General features: G+C 38.5%; 1 long non-coding RNA gene across 1 annotated transcript; it reads right to left on the bottom strand.

The window, feature by feature from the left end:
• Positions 1–2,042: 2,042 nt before the first annotated feature.
• LOC146692688 (uncharacterized) lies at positions 2,043–5,731 on the bottom strand. Its single transcript, XR_014915268.1, has 4 exons — positions 4,931–5,731; positions 4,402–4,554; positions 3,951–4,040; positions 2,043–3,377 (listed from the first exon to the last, which is right to left on the bottom strand). It is a non-coding gene; the product is annotated as an uncharacterized LOC146692688 (long non-coding RNA).
• Between the last annotated feature and the right edge of the window lie 16,046 nt (positions 5,732–21,777).

The raw sequence follows: 21,777 nt of genomic DNA, 5'->3' as shown, positions 1-21,777 counted from the left end.
TGGGCCATTGTTAACAAACGCTTCGACTGGAAGCTCGCCATACAAAACGAATGGCCATGTGCTGTGGGTTGAGTGGCTGTAAACAGCTTCAGATGGCTGCGTGGAGAGAGAGGGAGGCATTTACCAGCCAGCCATCATCAGCACTGTGTGTTTGCTCTTCCCTCAACCCTTCCTTCCAGCTTCTCTTTAATTGTTTTCCTTGGTCTGTCACTTCTTTTCCAACTTTACAGTGTTCCATTTTTATATTTTTACAGTAGCCATTTTGGGCATGTTTTTTCCCCCATTGATTTGTGCCGATAAACGAGAACAACAGCTGAATTTTGCAGTTATGGAAAGTACTGCCAAAATTATACTAATTATTTGGAATTTGAAGAAGAAGGCTGCTGCTACTCTTTACTTTCTTTATTGACTCTATTATTTATCTATTTTTCACTCTGACTTACCCAGACTGTCCTTGGACTTTACCTTTGTGACCAATGCTGTTTAGAGTGGACCCATCATGCGTCTTTGTAGATCCATAAATTCATTTTTGTATTTACTTGAGTCACTTAAAGTGAGATGTCTCTAAGTGGTAACAAATAATGGATAGCCACGTTCTTTGACATCATACACAGAGTTGAACAAAGTGTATGAGATTTTGGCTCACAGGGATTTGCACAAATAGTAGCACATTTTTAAAAACTGTTTGCCATGTTTAATATCAATATCCCCTGCTGCACTGCTGTAACATTATATATAAAGTAGAAAAAAAAGCTACTATTTAAATTACTAGATTGCAGTTTAAGGAATTGCAAGTGGCTGATGTATGTTGATTATTTTTAGCAGTAATTGGGCCATCACGTTTTCCACACTTAATCATCTTGACAAATACTATATGGATAGCTACTGTATCTAGCACCCTTGCAGTATTATTAGTCATCAACCTAATGAAGCCTAATATCTGAATGTAAAAGATTTTATTTTTAGCTCAAGGTCCGGTGAGCTCACGCCGTGGCGACACATTTGGCCTTCCACAATTCACAAGAATCACTTTTCCTCCTAGAGTGTACACCTAATGCAGTGGTTCCCAAACCTTTTTCGCTAGGCCCCCCTTTGTTTTACAGGAAAAATGTTCGCGCCCCCCTCGCGCGCACACACGCACGCACTAACACATCCTCCAACCACACACACCCATATTTTGCTCCATTGCGGTTTATTTCACACCTCAAACATTTAGTAAACAATTAAGCAAATACAAGTAATCTGCAGGTAGTAATAAAATAAACGACTAACTCTTTTACGCTGCGTCCGCACCTACACGGGTATTTTTGAAAATGCAGCTGTTTCGTCCACACGTAAACGGCGTTTCGAATCACTGAAAACGGAGATTTTTTAAACCTTCTTTGCGTTTATGTGTGGACAAGGAATACAGAGTTCTTCATGCAATGTTCATGCAATGTTAAAGCTATGTGCACTGTTAGACTTTTCATCGCCACTTTACGGTAACATACTGGCGTCACTGTTGCCAGCTCTTACGGTAGCTTACCGTTCTGCAGGATGATACCGTTTTTTGCTGGTATGGTATAATACTCTTGGACAAATTATGGTAACGCACTGTAGCCTTTTTTACGGTATCTCACTGGCGACAGTGACGCCAGTGAGATACCGTTATGTCATAAATTACGTCAACAAAGTAACATCATACTGTGATTAAGAAATTGGTATACTACCGTTTATTCACGATATGTCACTGTAAGCCCGCTGCAAGGTAATAAACTGCAATATATTAACCAGTAACTTACCGTTATCACGCATCATCAGTACCAAAAATATTCATCTCTGCTAGAGGATACCGTGTCCCACACTGAAAAAAATATGTTGTTGGATTTACTTAATTCAATGGTGGACATTTGTTGCACACAGATGTTTTGCTTTGGCAGCAACTTAAACAATTGAGTTAAATTAACACAATTTATTCATGTTCAATAAACCTGTGCAATTTGTGTTGATAAAATGTGACTTAAACATGTTTTGATGAAGTAATTTGAGCTCTTGAAATATTTTAATCCTTCACAATTTTCTCACTTTATCCCAACACCATTCAATAACTTTTACCCAATACTACTTGGTCACTTAAATACTACATGTTATCTTCAAATTACATTTTGCTATTATATTCTAGTATCAAATACACAATTTTCAAATGGAGGCCTTATAACAGATTATATTGTCCTCTTCCAAGATGGTTGCTGGCATCCACCAGTAACCTTTCAAAACAAAATGTCTAATTTCACTGCATTGACAGTAGGTAAAGAATTAAACTGACATTACTCCACTACTGAATCTACATAAATCAACAGTTAAATAATGTCAGTTCTTCCGTGTTCTCTGGAATCAATCACAGCAAAGAAATTAGACTCTTTCTTTTGAAAAATGTTGGGAAAGAACAAATCAAAACATTCTATTTAAGGCCTCTGACGTCAAGATTCAGTTAAACAACAATTATAACTAAACAATTTGAGGTAATGTTAGTTTCCATTAACATTAAATTAGGTTACTGAATTGGCAAACACCTTCCTATTAACATTACCCATTTTACCCCAATAACTAAAGAAATTAGCACTTGCAGGTCAAAACCTTTATTCAAGAGATGCAAAAATAACATTGATACAGTGACTGTCAAAAATTACAGCACTGATCATACTGTGACATCTTGGTTCAAAACAGCACACTTAGAAATATTCAAAGTTCCTTACTTCAACTGAATGAAACTGAAAATACCATTTCACACGGCCCATATGGGATATTTAGACTGCATAACTGTTCATGCTACATCTCTTCACTAGTAAAAGAAAGAAAAAATACAAAGAGAAATTTAAAAATGCTGCCAAACAGAGAACTTGTACAGAGCAAAAGGAAAAACAAACAACAACAACAAAAAAACGGCTCGTCCTCATGGCAGTTGCAGTGTATATAAAAATGAACCCTGCGATCTGTTCCTGGAATTGAGCTTCAAAAATGCAGCAGAACAAGTGTGAGATTTAAATGTCTTCTCACCTAGAGCTGGTCACCTCACATGCATAACAGTGAGCTTTCGTTGCAGGAGCAGTTTTGTCTTAGTTGTGAACTTTTCTTGAGAGCTGAGTTGCTTCCAACTCCATTACCACCCTTTGAATCACCTCAAAAGTGTAGCAGAGTTGTGATGGGTAACTCATATTGAAGGAATAAAAAAGGTCCAAACAGCATGGCTACTGCAAAGGTCACGTTATCCAGATCTTGAAGAACTACTATACCCTCGATGATGATGCCAACATCAGAAAAGTCATTGCCTGGTGCATCCTCTGGAGACAGATGTTCATTGTGGTTTTCTCAATCTGTGCAGTGGCCTCAGTCAAGTCCTGGTTAAACACAAAACATTTTTTTAAGATTCCCTTTTAAACTCATCTCTTTTGAATCTACCAGTTCTAATGTTAGAGTAATTTAAACCAATGCAAGCAACATAGTAAATAGCTATAGCCAAAGAGTGGCCTGCCATGCTGCCATTCATGGTCTAACAGAGTTTCTAAGAGAGGGTGAAAAACACAATTTTACATTAGTTTTTGTTAGAAAGACACCGGCCCATCAGAAATCCAGGTTTTGTCACTCAGAAGATGTTAGAATTTAGACTTTCAGCCCCACAATTTGGTTAGCTGTTGGTCTTTTTTTTTTTTCAAACAAAAGCTAATGTAAATATTGGTGGGATTTTCCTTTGTTCACTAGAATGACAAATTTAACGTTTTTTCACACTGATGTGACCCCTAATACAGGGGTGGGGCCTCAAGGGCCGGTGGCCGAGTTCACTACCAGGCCTCATGTGAACTTCAAATTATTAAAGAGGACTACTGGTCCTAACCAGTCCAATGAGGATCAAGTGGATAACTGAATGCATTTTTAAATGTTGCAAAGCCACAATCTACTCATAAAACACTCACCATGAACTCCTGCACCAAGATGTTGCAATTGTCTTTCACACAGATGCGGAGCACTTTGATGAGGGACTCCCTTCGAGCATTAATGTCATCCTAAAGTATTATAACAAAGAAAACAGAGATTTGTGAACTTTTCAGTAGCACAGAAGAAAATGATCCCAGACAAAAACTTAAACCAGTCAACATGCAACACCAGCATCTACAAAGCAATATCAAAAGTTCCTGTTTGACATCAACTTTATGGATATATAGTTTCCAGAACATTTATTTTTTTAAAAAGATCAATTTTTCTCAGTGGGCCAGTAAATGCATGACGAAAATTATGGCATCCTTTCGGTGGAATCAGTACTCACAGGTAATAGTTGACTGTTTCAATGGATGCAGCATAAAAATCTTTTACTGACCTAATGCAATACATATACACTTTGTAGTTAAAGAATTTTAAAGTTCTTACTGTCATTATGGCAGCTACATCCTTTAGCTTTGTGCCCTGTTCCCCCGATCACTTTGCAAACACTTTCAGCAGACTGTCAGAGAGAAACTCAGCTCCGTCAGAAACCTTGACTGTAAAGGCATGGTTGGGATGCACTGGAATGCTGCATTTCATCTGAAATGACATAAAATTATTTTGAAATAACAGCAGGCACTGTGCTTGGTTAATAATCAGTAATGTTTTGTTGAATAAAAACTGTGTTTCCAGATCTTATGGGATTAAAAAAATCCAAAGATGTTTATTTCTGATTTGCAACCCAAGAACCCACAAGTTACAACCTCATTTTAGTTCAAGTGTGCATTAATGTGAGTCCAGTAATCACCTTTCTGACAATACATACAGGTATAAGTTAAACCTATGGCAGATTTTGGATTTCTCAGTTGTATTAATAGGGTGGTCTATTTGAGTATGCATGCACCTAATAATTATAAAAAACCTATTATAATTAAGTTACAGAAACCTTAAGCGAAAATAGAATATACTTTCTTACCATAACACCTTGAACCCACAATCCATCAGCTGACTCCTGGTGAAATGCAGAATAGATGTGGTCTCTCAATGTGCATCAACAAAAACAAAAACAAAAACAAAAGGACAGCAGGTGAGGGCAGGAGGGGTAGGGATGTAAGCTAGCATAATACCGCTGATGATATTAGCTAAAGCTGTTCAATGTCCAAAATCTCACTAACACCACGGTGCAGTAAATACACAATGTAACTGAAGAGTCAGTTGACAAATCTATTCACACAGAAAACCAAATTATGTTATGAGTGCCTCGCAATTAGGTTTAATGTGATATTATGGCTCTTGTGCCAAAAACAAATTCAAATGAAAAAGCGCCAATTCTTTGACAACAGATAAAACAGCAAATAAGCTAACGGCTCTTTTTTAGCATGTTACATGGCGGCACTTTAGACGTTTAACTACATTTGGCTGAAATATGGTAAACATTAATTCAAAAAATCAAGACATACCAAAAAACGTAGAGTTGGCTTGACTTGACTGAGATGGATGCATTTTTTAAACCACGATCCAAAGCCCGCGAGATGAAATCACGCGTGGTTTCACGAGATTTAACGTTGCTATCTTATTGACTTACTTCACCTGAACATGATATGAACAATTTAATACACCCTTTCTGCATATCATGTAGTTTTTACACTATATAGTTACATTTATCTTTAAAACATGAGGCAATTGTGTTAAATACATGCAAGATGCTTACATAAATCCAAGAGATGGCCAGTCCCTTTTTTTCAGTGCAACAGGCGGTCATTTACTGTTTAACAGGTCGTAATTTACTGTAATTTCAATTAACAGTAACATACTGTAAGAGACTGGAGGGTTCCAAAAAAATTGGATGGCTAGATGGATGCATGGATGGATGGATAGGTAGATAGACACACACACAAAATATAATTCATGTGCTTTACACCACTTTATTTCAATTCTGATTTTTCCCTGCTGAAATACACATTTCCAAAATCAAAAACTGAAAAGAACTGAAAACATATTTTCATTGAGGAAGCACTTGTTTTTACTAAACCATGTAATCCATTATTTTCTCATATGGTTGTACAAACAATAATGATATTATGTCATATCCATATCATGGCAGACAACATGCTCAAGTGTTGGGTTTTCTTAGTTATATTTTGTAGGGTCTTAAACCTACAATGTGAAGTGCCTTGGCATTCATTTCGTTGGCACCATACAAATAAATTGAATTGTAATGAATACAATATCAAGCCCCACACTTCTGCCTTTATATACACTTTGTCCAAAATACTGGCTCACACCACCAAATCAATGCACAAAACAGGGTCCACAAGGACATGGATGAGCGTGTGTGGTGTGAAGGAACTTGACTGACCTGCACTGAACCCTGATCTTGCTTTGTGAACTGAGTTCATTGATTTGTAGGGTGAGCCAATACATGTGACAATTAAAGTGTAAGTAGCTGAAATAATTTTTAACAAACGGGTAAAAGAAGGGAAAAAAATCAAAACTGTTGCACTCAAAAAACCTATTGGACAGAGACAGCGTCTTGCAAGATGGCAAGAGAGCTTGTCTTCGTTGTTGCTCGTCTTGTGTAAATGTCCAGAAAGCATGAGCCATGGATCATCTGTGGAGACATGGGTAACAACACATTGGTCACTTAAATTATACAAGAAATTCACTAAAAATGGCAAAAACAGTTACCTAATTTGAAGTTCTCCACTCAAATTCAGTAAGCCACTGGAGGAAAGTTGTGACATGAGGGTTAATGTGAACAACCTTTCGCTTCACAGTGGTCCCATGTGAAGCGAAAGGTTCTAAAATATGTGGTTCAATTGCGTGCTGCGTACATAACCTAATGTCAGCTAGACCGAAATTAAAATGTAATATATTGTTAAAGTCACTAAAATGGCGCCTGAAGCCTGTTGTGATGTGAGCTCTGTGTCTGCTCTAGAAACTCTGAAATTCTGTAGATCTGAGCCGTACATTAAATACTCACATGAACCTGTACTTTGAATTCTGTATGAGCTGTATAAAATACAGCTATGCATAAGTGTTTTGAATGAATAATTAGATTAGATAACTCTTTATTGTCTAATATAGAAATGAATAGAAATGTGACATGAGAAGGTGTGTCTTTGACTGTTCCTGCATAACTTATTTTTGGACTAGTTGACAAGTTATGCTCCGGTCATTTGATGTTTCCAAGATAGATGTTCTTTTGTAATATAGTTAAATTTTCTTTGTATATTTCATTTATCCACCATCATACATCATACATACAAGCTAAGAAGAGGTCGTTATACTAACAAGAGGTATCAACGCCGGGCCAAAGTTCAGCACATGGTTAAAGTTTGTAATCCAGCCAGGGTGTAAATATCACTCAGCAGCCAGAGCTGAAGCAGGTAGCATCAACACATAAATCTACTCTACCCGGCTTAAATCACAAGAGCACCTCTGACCAAAAAGCTGTAGATTTTTCTTGTTTGCACAAATTAATCCAGATTCACATTGTGTTCACAGCTCCAACAAAATGAGGAAGAGGAGGGGGAGAAACACAATTAGGTTGAATTACAATTGGATGGAAGGCGAGGACAAGGAGAAGGAAGCTTAGGATGAGGAAGAAGAGAAGCAGCAGGAGCATCTTTAGAGATCCCTATGATGTCATTGAGGTTTGTTTCATTAACATGGTCCTCTCACAAAGAAAGATGACTTGTTTTAGTTCACCTATTTCCTGTATTAAATAGTGATGTGCAAAATGTTGTGAAAAACCATGGAGCAGGTACGTGTAGTGCATCTGCAGTTAAATGAACATCAAATCTCTAAGACAGACTGAAATCTGTATATTTATCACCCTTATGATAAAACCCATGTCAGCCATTGGTTTATGGACTTTGTATTTTGAAGCCTCAACATTTGCTTTATTGCTGTTGCTATGTTGGGACCATATTAGGATGAGGGATCAGAATCTGGAGTCATGCACGCTATTGTTTCATTTAGTGTGTATCCATAAGATTCGTACAGCAGATCCAAGTTGTGCCTTGAAAACAGGAAAGTCGTCTGCATAGAGGAGAACTTTAATAGCAGGCTTGTACAAAGTGAGGCTTTGTGCTCATATTTGCTGCAAACACTCGTTTTACCCTGTTTTGATGCAGAATTCATTTGAAATCAGGCAAGAACTGGACTTGTTTTTTATAATGTGTTCTTCTGAATTGATTGTGTATCGCATATGTTTGATTTGACTTTCTGCAAGACAACAGTCGTCCACTGGCCAAAAAAGTTTTCCAAATACCTCCACGTGATCTAGCCTGGATTTAGAAAAGAATAACACAAAAAATCTGCACCTCCTGCTTCAGATGCAATTTGTGTTTCTGTGTTCAGAGGCAGCGGCAAGAGGGGAGACCTCGGCTCATCCAGCTGGAGAGCCTGACCAGGAGGAGTCGAACATTAACTCAGCTCTTCCAGGGCACCCTGCAGACTCGGCTGTTGGCATTGGCGAGGGATGACGTGAACATCCAACTGGTCCATCACAGGTCAACTGCAGGTATGCGAGTCAGACCTTCTGAGGAGGGTTTCACTTTTCTCTCTTCTTTATAATTGACTCTTTTCTCTCTCTTTCAGCTCCTTGTCTCAGAGTGGGAGGGATTTGAAGCACAAAGGGAGGAACTTGTCGTTTGGTTGGCTGATATGGATGTCCGCCTGAGTGAGGTTGACCAGCTGACAGGAAACACCAGTGAAAAACTGAAACAACTGCAGGTGTGGGCTTGTTTTGATATGACATATATTTGATATGATACATACGTCAGAGACATTATCCTAAACTGGACTAACAAAGGACCATGAGTACAACATGAAACGTACATTACATGGCGTAAGGCTGAAGTTCATTGATCATTTTAATCATAAACTTGTTGAAATATTTTTATTGAACATGCAAGCATCTGCTGATGAAAATGTGTTGATTTATTGGTCTGTTATGAAGCTATTGCTATTTCTAATGTGTTTTATCACTTTCTGATGTTTTATTAATTAAACAATACATGTATTAATTGTGTTATCTATAGATACAGTATTTATATATATTTATTTATAGTATAGTAAAAATGTTTAATTATTACTGTTTAAAACACTAATATGTGACATGTATTAGTAGTGATGTTGTGCTGAGTGTTAAAATGCCTTTTTGTCTTTTGGTAACTACAAAATGACAATAAACCATTAATATATGTCTATGCTGTGCTCGTATTTATTTTACCCTACTCAAATTCAATTTGTGATACATTTTATTTTGAAAGATTTAAAATGGTTTTTTTAAAGAACCATTTGAAGGATCTTTTTAAAAATGGTTCTTTAAGAACCATTTTTAAAAAGGTTCTTTGAAAAACCATTAAAGGTGTCCCAAAGAACCATTTCTTGATGGTTCTTTGGGACACCTTTAAAGGTTCTTCAATGAACCACTGAAAGAAATGGTTCTTCAAAGAACCATTGTTTGAAAGGTTCTTTGTGGCACCAAAAAAGGTTCCTCTATGGCATCAGTCTAAAGAACCACTTTTGGTTCCAGTTGGCATGTTTATTTTTCTGAGTGCAGTCTTTCTGCTCATCCCAACCTTGGAGGTACATTTTGTTCCCTCTTCAGGGTTTATCCTTACAAAAAACCTTGCACACGCTGACTCCTGGTATTCCAGGTTCAATACATAGAATGAACCAAAGAAGACTGACATTGCATCAGCAAAGATGTTCTCTTTGTCCAGCTCAACAATTACACGCCCCTCTGCACTCACCATCCAGCAGGTGGCGGTCATTGAACTTTGTCCTTAAATGTATAGGGGCAACATGTTGTCATTATGCAACATAAAATAATTTCAATACTTCACTTCTTCACACTGTCTAGATAGTCATAAAGCAAATAGCTATGTACAGTTAATTATTAATGGCCTTATGTACATAAGTCCGTTTTAACATATTATAATTGTACATAATTGGGAATTACATTAAACACACCTAGCAAAGAGTCAGACCAATTAAATTACCGGAGATGAATCAACTGTATGGTTATTTTGGAGTTTATAGTTTGTGCTGCTGTTAAACTTTACAGTATTGACTTCAGTATTTTTGCTGTTGGTGTAGCTAGACTACTATGTTGATCAATAATATGTAATGTGAAATTTGATATTGTTACTTTGCTGGATTCACTGAGACACATGTCCAACAACCTTGGTTTATAAAGGAAATTACAGAAATTTGAGCTAACAAAACAGAGACTGGATACCTGTGTCCACGAAAAGCTCCTGTGCCAAACAGAAATTTTAATATGGTCTAATCAGCTCCATTTCATAAATGACTTCTTACCAAGCATAATCAGCCTTGGGGTGCTTGGCAAGCTTTTAACATGCAAACTGAACAATATAAATTTGCGTGCACTGAAGCCACAAAATTTAGAAATACACATAGTTGGAAAAAGTTCAGTGTGTGGAGGTAATGTAATAACGACAGGAGAGGTCTCAGTGTCTCACTCCAACTTTATTAACTCTCTCAGAACTTCACATATATTGAGCGCCAAAATCTCCACCCCAACACTTCCCTTCAACTTGGGTGTGAGTGGAGCCACCTGGTGGTCCGCCACAAGTGACCAATTACCTTTCCTGAATGACATATGCAATGCAAAAAAATAAGAGTATTGTCAATAGGGACCAATTCCCAGTTTTTACATGATCAAAATTATTCACAAAAGGCTTCAATAAACAGAAAATGTGTTCCTACAAGAGAACAGTGCACAAAAATGAAAAGATATTTGAGCTCGACGCTTTAATGGGTTTAACATGACTTAGTCAGCACTCCGCACCGTACAGGTAGTACAAGCACACCTGAAAACACTGACCAGCTAACAGCTTTAAGCATTTGGGCGCAACCTCGGTAGTTCACCGATTCACCTGTTGCAAACGTCCAAGTTTCTATCAAGTCTCATAAATCCATCGGCAACTATTACCTAACTAGTCTTTTGAGTCTCCACATTCATAGCTATTGACATTTTGTCTTAGCATTTGAATGAAAATATCCTGGTAGGGTAGCTTAAAAGTCAAAACAAACAGTAATAAGAACGCATTTCGGACTTCTCTCGAATGAGTGAAAAACACACTTACCTTCAGACTGATTAACTGGTTCCGATCCAACTTTAATGTGTCCCATGTCAGTCCTTTTTAGGGAAAAAGTGTTAAGTGGTTTCATTTAATTTTGAGATACTCCTGCATGGATGAGCAATTTGGAGTCTAGCAGAGTTATCACGAATAGCATATGATCTTCAGATATAATCCATTCAACCTTGCATTTAATCCGATTGAACATCCAGTTACCTCTGACCACTTCTAAGTTGCACATGTTAACGGTCTCATCATCACTCTGTGCTGCAGTGAACTGGATCTGTGGCACAGAATAGTTGATGGTCATGTTGTTCTCCTGCTTTGCAGCTTTGTTTGAGTCTGAATTGCGTCTTAAACGTGTAAAACTAGAAGAAGCAGATCAATATTTTCTTCTTGTTTCTTATTTAATGGTGGTTGGCAACCAGCGAAAGGAGCATTAACCACCTCGAGCAATATTTTCTATCCCCATTGTTGTTTAGAAAGTGAATACCCGACGTGTGCGTCATACGTCACATTGTACATCAGGTGAAGGTGTGGTGTCGGCTATCGCACCTGTCACACAATACGGTAATATTACGTTGAAGCACAGTACGTATCACTCCGCGAGCAGTGTTGCCAACTTAGCGACTTTGTTGCTATATTTAGCGAGTTTTCAGACCCCTTAGCGCTAAAAAAAGACGTGAAAGCGCGTATTGCTTTTACTCTCAACAAGCAGCGGGTGCTGTAACGCAGTCAGTTCTTCTTTTACTCTTATGCTGTTTTGTGGATCACAAGGTTTAAAACTACTTATAAACACACACACACAAAGTAACTCCACCAGAGTGCCTATTTCGGGTCACTTTTGCCGGTCCAAGCCCGGGTAAAGGAGCAGGGTTGGAATTGTGAGATTAAAAAAACAATAATTGCTAAAAGAAATTTAATTTGTAGTTCTAAATAAACTCTAAATGCATTTAGGACGTTTTTTACTCACTTTATGTCTCTTCCACAATGTTATTTCTCTCTCCAACAACATAGGTTACAATTAGATTAGCATGACCAATTATGCAACCAATTATGCAAATTAAGCGATGACGTCATTTAGCGACTTCTAGCGACTTTTAGGACAACCAATAGCGATTTTCCTTACTGAGGAGTTGGCAACACTGTCCGCAAGGCTCCTCGGTACCCGTAATGCTCCAACAATCCATCAAGCCGGTGCAGCTCCGTAGCTTAGCAAAGTCGTACTAAAACATCTTTTGACAGATTGCTGAGCGCCGTGTTCCACATAAAATCGGTTCGCGGTCATCAAGCACAACCAGATTCATACATAGGGCGCGCTGTCGATTTTTGAGAAAATGAAAGGATTTCAGGCCGTGCATGGCGTTAGCGTGGTTAGCTCATTAGCGTGGTTAGCTCGTTAACACGTTGACGCCGTCCAGCCCCACGCACGGGGCGATGCGCAGTAACACGTTAAGGGAGATTTGCCGTGTCCATCTTGTTGCTGCCTGCAGGTGAAGCAATGGGGGAGGAGGGGGAGCTGTGTTCAGTGAAGGAGAGGCGAGGCCGAGTAACGTTGTGTAAAGACAAAAGCGGACGAAAGAGAGGCAAACTTGTGGCTCCACAATTATAACGTAACATAGACTATATCGATATAAAAGATATTGTCACATCTTATATCTCGTATAAAAATATATCGATATTTTTAAAAAACTCGATATATCGCCCAGCCCTACTGGCCATACAAAAAATAAGTATACTTCAATTATATTTCCCAAGTATACCTTACCTAGTACGTATACTAATAATGCTTCTTGGGACTATATTGGCCCCCATTTTAGTACATAACAGTATTCTTGAAATTAACTTTTAGATGTACTTTTTGTTCACCATAATTGTACTAGCATAATGTCATAATGTCTACAAGAGTATAATTAAAATATACTCGACTATCACAATACTAACCGTACAAGTATACTATTAACTAATAGTGTTACTAATGTTTCACATTGTTTGACTAAACAAATACATTTATTAATATATGAGGTTCCATTCAGTTCAAGGAATTAAATTTTAGTGTGGCTGCAACTTACTCCTTAAGTTAAAAATGATGCTGTATATTGTAGTTTATATGTTATACTACTTTCACAGTGAATCACATTTTATAGTAATACACTCTGAATGAGGATTTAAGTAATTACTCTTAGATCTACAGTAGAAAACAACAGAAATCTGGATGGTGTAATAGTATAATCTCAGTAACATCACCAATTGTTACATTTGCTGTATTTTACAGCTGTTTCCATGAGTACGGTGAGTTACCGTAAAAATAATGTAATCGCATGGAATTTTCCCACAATTACATGCAAATTACAGTACTAAACTGCTAACATCCTTTAGAGTTTTTTACTGTTGATTTTGCAGTACTAAGCTATGGAAATTACTGCAAAGGCTAACAGTGTGCCTTCTTTCAAGTCACGCTGTGCGCCACGTTATTGTTTACATGAGATGAATTGCAGAATAGCAGATAGTCAGATTAACAGTATTTTGTCTCTATCGTCAGGTTTTACACGCTTTTACACATACACATGCAATTACTGTCCCTCCATTTAGAAAGGCAGAGGCATCACAGTGTAATTATTTTGCATGTAATTGTTTTTTTTCCCTGTGTAATAATATTCAACATTGCTATCAATACCTTTTTAAAAAAATGCCTCTCTGTGCAAAATGGGTTTAAAAACATAAACATACTGTTTCCCATACCGGCATTTAGACAGGGGGAACAAATTGTGGCAGGAACAGCCTGATATTATTTTTTTTATCCTGCTGTAACTTTACTGTATAAAGAGCTAACATCTCTAAAATGTCAGGAGTAGTTAGTTATTACAAGAAGTGTTTGTGAACTAAAAATCAAGAATGTAGGATACTGTTTGTCCCTGATTTGGAGAGCCCAGTGCGTGCTCCTGACGAAGGGAAAACCAATTCTGCCGGGGAGACCTACCTTGGCACTTGTGCAGGTGAAGCCAAAGGGCAGATATGCTTCACCATATTTTCTAGTCTTTGGCTTAGAATGAAGTTGGTTTGGAAACATATTCAGCAATGCTTCATCTCCTGCTTTGCGTTTGTGTGGGAGCCCGTGCTAGCAGTGTCCAAGCTTTGTTTTTTTTGTTTTTTTTTCCCTTTTCATGCCGTGCCCCCCTGCAATGGCTCTGCGCCCCCCCTAGGGGGTGGGCCCCACACTTTGGGAAGGTCTGACCTAATGGGTCTTCCCCCACATTTTCTTAGGGTAACGGACACATTTGTGGATTTCTTATTAGTTTATGTGTTAGTTTGAGCTGGCATGAGCTACTATGCCATTACGTTCTGGTTGTGAAATATCTCGACTGCTGTTTAATGGTTTGTTTGTACTCCTGGTCTTTTTGGAACATTTTAGTAGAAGTGTCTCACAGATAACATGGCCTGCTGTGTTTTACAGAGCATCCAAGAAGTTTGCCCTCCAGGGAGTGAATTCTTGTATTTTATTATTTAATAGTAATGATCAGAGACGTATGTCTGTGTATTATACATTTTATGGCTGCAGCTTGCTAACCACACTTGTTAGCATTAGTTGATAACTTAGCATGGCTCCTTCTCAACCAAATATAGTGACCATCACAGTCCACAGTCCATTGCAGTCCAAAAACTCATACATACTCACACACTATGTGCATTTGTGCTTCTGTTTCTGTGTCTTTAATGTATACTTTATACTTTATTGATCCCCGTGGGGAAATTCCTCTCTGCATTTAACTCATTCACTCAGTGAAGCAGTGGGCAGCCATTGGTTGCCCGGGAAGCAGCGTGTAGGGACGGTACCTTGCTCAGGGGTACCTCAGGGTTTGTTCATGGATCAAGCTCTCATTGAATTATTGGAATATCTGAATAGAACAAAGTAATTGTAAATGTTATTGATAACACTTGTATTTCCACTATAACAGATCTCAGACCACTGGACTTTTCTAGCAAAAGCTCTGGATATGCCAAAACCCCCCCCCAAAAAACCCATAACCCATAATTAAAAACTCAAATCATTATTGGCTTATGAGTTGGAAAAATCAGCTTGAACTAACTTCTCTCACTGGTTATATCTTTGTTTGCTGTATAAGCTGCCTCTGTGCCCTTGTATTACACACCCACTCAGACACACACAGTACTGCTCTTTCCCTTCTCACCTCTCTGCTTCTCCTCCTATCTGCTTTGTCTCCGTCTCTATCTCTGTGATTGGCTAATGACACTATTCCAGATGGCTCGCCTACTGTGGTGTGTGTGCGTGTGCGTGCTGGCCAGGTTTGAAAAAGATCTTTCATCTTCTTCTTTCTCTGACAAAGGAATCAGTCCAGTCAGCACAGCTGTCCATCTGCTTCCTCTTTTCCACAGTCTCGATTAATCCTAATGTCGTGCTGCACGGCTCAGCATTGGCCCGTGCTCTCCCCCACCGCTCTATTTATTCTCGCTTTCTTAACCTATCACTCTTCTGCAATGGTTTCTTCTCGTACAGTCATATTCTCTTTCCTCTCACTCTGATCCTCGCATTCTCCTCCCACTCCCTCACTGGCTTGCTCTCTTGCCTCTTGCCTTCTGCTCCATCATTGTTTTCTCCCATCTTCTCCATTTCCCTTCTGTTTCTCTCTTTTTTCTCCTTCTCTGTTTCTGTCCCCCTCCCTTCTCCTCTCTACCCTCAGTCCTTAGTCTTTTCATTGCTGTGTAACAGAGAGTGACATGTTTGGCAGTTTTTCTGCTTTCTCCTCTCATAAGGAATTACTGTCCTGACCTACTTCCATGTGCAGCAGCTGCCTCATACACATGGCTGAGGCACCAGTTGTGTCACTAACTGTCACAGCAAAGGATGTTCAAAATACCTGACTGTCCTGTTGTCATCGCATGATATCAATTCTGTAAATACAGCACAGTATTATGGCAGTTGGCAAAAGAGTCCCAGCATTTAATCCAATCATTCCTGTTTGTGAGACAGAAGACACTGAGAAAACATATATCTACACAGAAACTGTTCTCCTACATGATTTTAGTTCTCTCTGAAAACATCCTCATCCTTACTGTAATGCTATATTTGGAAATACCAATGCTAATAATTCAAACTTTTCTGTGTGTAAACTCAGTTAAAATCAGTTCTTTTTATATAGCCCAAATTCACAACAGCAGTTGCCTTAACCCTTTGAGATCCACACCAAGAAAATAAACAATGGAAACATTTTTGCTTGCATTTCTTATTGATTTGTGTGAGTAATAACCACAATCAATAATTTTTTTTCAATAGACCCTGTAGTTTTTAAAATGTTAATCTCTACCAAATGGTTGAGATGTCACTTAATGGTAAAAGTATGAAATGTCATGCAAATACAAGTACATTAGATAATACAGTTGAAAAAATCAAATAAAGGGCCAAATTATAATTAAATTAATAACAAAAACTATCCAGGGCATTGGATACAGTTTATTTCTAGTAGCATGCCAGTGAACATTGCTGTTTTCATTCCATCAAAAGAAAGTATTCTATCAAACAACAAAATGCATATTTTTTAAATCTGCAAATGTGAAAAATGTGTAACAGCACAAAATACTCACATTCAGGCCACTTGTGATTGAATTCTACTGTGCAAAATCATGTTTGTTTTAAAAATAAAAACCTAAAACAGTGCAAATCAAGCACAGCTGCTTGTGGTTTTGATCGTTGGGGTGTTAGGGTGTAGCATTTATTCTGTAGTCTTGGAGAGTTGAATCATGGTTGTCCAACTCTAGGTGCTGGCTTGTTAACTTGGTTCAGACACAGCCAGGTGGAAACCTTTTGAGAGCCATCGGTTACTGGTCCAGTAGGGCACAGTCTCTCTTGTAGACCAGGTATTCAAGTCAAGGATGTAGCCGAACAGTGGAATATGCCATCTCCTTAACTTGTAACTTATAACTTGCCTTATACAGGTGTAATAGCATATCAGAAAGCGTCATTTCTCCCATATGCTAATTATATACAGGGATGAGTGATGGGCATGGAATGGTGATCTTTGCATTGGACTCTTTGCTCTACCGTTTGACTGATGAAAGAGGCATGAACCCACAGGCATTGTTTAGAAGGTTGACACATTTCTTGTCAAACCATTTTATTGCACTCAGACCTTCATCAGACCTGTAATAACAGGCTCCATGGCCCTTCTTCATCAGGTCTTTGTCTGCCATCAGGGGAGCTCCACGGTGCTGTTTGGTCATACAGTACCAATGGACCTGACACCCAAGGAGGTGTGCAAGTTCTGGACCAAGCTGAAACTTGTGAAGAGCTGAGGTTCTTTTATGGGTTTGCACACAGTTTTTTTTACAACTTTGGCCCCTAGAGGTAGCTTCTGTTCTTTTTCACTGAGGGGAGCATTGAAGAATGTAGATCCCCTTTGATACACAGCAAGTCGTGGATGATGCCAGATGAACTTGCTTGGCAGAACAATTTAAAGCCCCACTCATCTGGTTTGTTGGCAATATATTGGTGGAGAGTGCCAGCCTTGTTGGCTTCATATATATGAAACCATGACCTCAAACACACTGTGGTTGAAGATGGATGGTATCATGAGTATCATGCCACAGGACCATGTGATTTTTAGCCATATAATTGTTTCGCGTCCATATAGTACATATAGTAATTATAATTTTGACAATTTAGTAATATTAATTTAAAACTACTGTAATTTGGTTAAAAGGTAATCAGTTGTGATATTTGTGATTTCCACGTGTTATTCTTGATTTTTACAATATTTACTAACATTAACTCAGAAAGTTACAAAAATGAGTTACTGAGGAAATTATTTCAGCATATTCTTGCTGTGCTAACACTTGATGTGATTTATGAATAGCAATGGATAAACAAAATGGGTCTAGTGGCCTGATTTTATGGCAAATAATCAATTTTAGTAACATTTAGGTTATGTTAGCAGTAGCACCATAAAGGAACAAATCAACCGTTTGGTTGAGCACTTTTAAAAAAAAAATCTTAAACATTTAATTTCACTTTTTTAATGCTGTCAAGTGACATACATCTGTTTAGTAAGTCCTCTAACACTATCATATATAAAAAAAAAATTATATCTTCCTATCTTAGTTTCATCAAAAAAACTCAAAATATGTTGGATGGTTTTTTGTTTCTGACTTCCTGGTTGGAGAGGTATAAGAAGAGCCAACAGTTTCCATTCACAGTGCCTTCTGGTGGATTCTTTTTTGGCATTACAGATGTAAACCAATTGGTAGAAAAGACTCAACAAGGTATGGCAATTTCAGTGAAAGCCTCAGTTAGATATAGGGACTGAAAATGTGCTCTACCAATTGGTTGAGCAGAACTCTAAAGCTGCTTAATATTGTAAGGTAAAGAAAGAAACCGCAGCAATCACGCACACAAGCACTTGGCGACAGTGGGAAGGAAAACTCCCTTTTAATGGGAAGAAACCTTTGGCAGAACGAGGCTCAGGGAGGGACAGTGATCTGCTCTCACTGGTTGGGAGTCAGGGGAGAGACAAGCATTCGGAAAGGGAAAGGATGAATGAAGAAGAAATGGTCAGGGCATCATGCATAGGAAACTCCCAGCAGCAGTTCAGGGTCTCCTGACCCAGCCCCAACTGTAAGCTTTATCAAAAAGGAACGTTTGAAGTTTAATCTTGAAAGTAGGGAGGGTGTTTGTCCACTTATTCCACTTTGGGAGCTTGTTTCATAGTAGGTGTCTGAAGAGTCTGCCTCCCAGTCTACTCTGGTCTTCGGCCTGCTCCACAACTGTTCAACCTACCCAACGTATTTTCCCAGGTGGCTGTAGCTCAGGAGGTAATCCAGTTTTGAGATCCTTCTCAGACGCCTTAACTCCCAGTCACATCCTGGGCCATTTGACCTCCATAAATCACATGATAGGGTGGGGCTAGGTTTCACAGTGGGTTCACCTGAAACCTTGGCTGATTGTGACCCACACCTGCTTTTACACCTTGGTTCGTGTGATTAGGTGGAGGATCAACAGGGGGTTCATGACTCTCTTGGGGACACTCCCATAGGGCTTAAAATCTGGAACTCTCCACCAGTTGCTTTTAGAACTGAAGAAGCTTCTCAGATGAGAGGTGAAATGCTTCAAGGAAACTTAAAGAAGTCCAGACACTTTCCTTTCCAAGCTCAGACCTCAGGATATAGAGCAACTATTAATTGGAAGGTTAGTGGTTTGATCCCTGTCTGTGTCAGACTTCATGCCAAATATCCCAGTAACATAGCAGGCCCTAAAGACACCCATCAGAATTTGAATGCTACATACAAAATACCTAAAAGAACATGCTTGGGTGAATGAAGCATGTTGTAGGTAGAGTAGAAAGCCACTATATAATAACCAGTCCATTTACACTTCAGAAGCACATGCAGAGCTGAGTTAGATTACCCCCAATTATTCACAGATTTAAACTAATACATTGTGTATGAGTGAATGTGCAGGCACACATGTATTCAGGGAATGTATCCTTAAAACGTTTCTCTTTATAACTCTTCTGTCACAGGCAGCACGTTTAGAATTAGTTTTGTATTATCCATATTTTTATTATTTGTTGTTTAGGCAAACTGTGACAGTTGCAAACATCAACACTTTGTAGTGTACCAACACTGTGGGTGTCTTTCTGTTCTTGTAGATTTAGCTCAGAGCATAGGGCACTGTCAGAAATCTGTTTTTGACCGTACTGGGTCTCCTGTTTTGCAGTAATAAGAAGACCAATTTGTAAGAAAAGTGAAAAAATGCAAGTAAATAATATATTTTGGCATTATTATTTATCTAGTCAGAACAGATCTTAGGCTACGTTCACACTGCAGGCGAAAGCGCATCAAATCCGATTTTTTTGATCCTATGCGACCCATATCCGATCATGCTATGACAGTGTGAACGGCGCAAATCCGATATTTTCAAATCCGATCTGGGTCACTTTCGTATGTGGTACTGAATCCGATACATATCCGATGTTTTAGAAAGCGACTGCTGTTTGAACGGTCAAGTCGCATTAAATCCGCCTTTTACGTCACCGACACAAGACTGAAGCCAATTATCAGCGCCAGAGAAGCGCCCGAGAAGACATCGCGAACGCTTCCTGGCCATCCAGTGTAGATGTCAGTGAAACTGTTGGGAAGACAACATAAACATTTTATTTGTACTGTATAATCTGCAGATTCTGACAGAAATCTACAGCTATCCTTTGAAGCACCGCTCCTCTCTTAAACGGCGATAAGGATCATTATTAGGTTATCTACATTATTATGTAAATAACAAAATAACTTAAAGCAAAAATTGGGAAACGTGAAGTCCGAAGTCTTTATATTAAGGGCCATCAGTCAAACAATATTGTTGCTCTGGGTCTAAACAGAGCGCGTTGTGTGTGACATCTTCTTTTGCGCATGCGGGCCGCTTTGAGCGTTCACACTAGAGAGCGTTTGCTGTCGCATTTTATTTGTAGTGTGAACGAGCAGACAAAAAAATCGGATTTGATCAAAAAATCGGAATTGAGCATTAAGACCTGCAGTGTGAACGTAGCCTTAGTTTATAAAAGCACAGTATATAACATATGGCAATACTTTATAATTTAGTTCCTTTTTTTCCATTTTGACAGACAACACATTTTCATATAAACTCCATCTATTCAGTAACTCACAGAAACAAAGATAAATCCATACATAAACTGTAAGTGATAGCATGGATGCCCTTGTTATGATCAACCTGCTTTTAAAGCTCATTATCAAATATCTGCATATGATTTGTGACCCCTGCCAGCATGAGATCTTTAACTGTGATGAAAACCACGAAGAACCCTTGTGGCTATGGTTATTAAAGTATTTCAATTACCTTTCTTATATAGTCCTTCATTACTGTGTGATCTCGTAACTCAATTACATAGAGATGAATACAAGTTTTTAATTAGTTTTTTTTGCTGCTGCCTTGAAGATAAAGCATGCAGCTGAAAATGTTCTTATGACCGATGTGTTCCCACAAGTGCTTTAAGTGATATTTCTTTTACATTAATAAAGATTCTTCAACAGTCATGTGATATCATGCGAATGAATCTGATGATCTAAATGAGTCTATTAATAAATTCTGTCATGTATTTTACTAAAAAAGGATGTCAGTTTTTTATAAGAATACGCTTAAAATTATCCTGACTTTGAATGTCAAAAGTTGGTTCTCACAAGGACACAAATAAAGCAAGAACACACACATGCGCGCGCGCGCACACACACACACACACACACACACACACTATGTAGACCAGACAGTGAAACATGGATAGGTGCCATAATGTCTAGATGCCACTTTTCTCTGTGCTCTGTGACTCTGCAGAGCTTGCAGCTCCAGGAGTTTCGCACCCTTTTTTCACCGTCTGCTACGGCTGAGGCTGTGTTCCCACACCATCACACTGGCAAGTCTTTCATATGCTGCATAGTTTCATCTGCCTGCTTCAGAGCTCAGAGAGAGTCTTGAAATCAGTAGTATATAAATTGTGAACCTACAAATCAGATTTTAAAGCCCACTGGAAGAAAGGCCACAGACTGCTGGACTAATTCTCTTTGACTGGCACCTTGTTCTTATATAACAGTGTACAGCAGAGGCTTTTATAGTGAAGTTTGTACTGTTTAAGAGCTGAAAACAAAGCAGTCAGACTTGAGGAGGATTGGGCATTGCCTAGAAATTGAG

Source organism: Copadichromis virginalis, linkage group LG15 (assembly GCF_057382275.1).
Source record: "Copadichromis virginalis isolate Kocher_CV1m ecotype Utaka linkage group LG15, C_Virginalis_male_GT1.1, whole genome shotgun sequence".
Taxonomy (NCBI): domain Eukaryota; kingdom Metazoa; phylum Chordata; class Actinopteri; order Cichliformes; family Cichlidae; genus Copadichromis; species Copadichromis virginalis.
The sequence above is the reverse complement of the archived record's forward strand: the minus strand, read 5'-3'. Positions and strand labels throughout refer to the sequence as shown.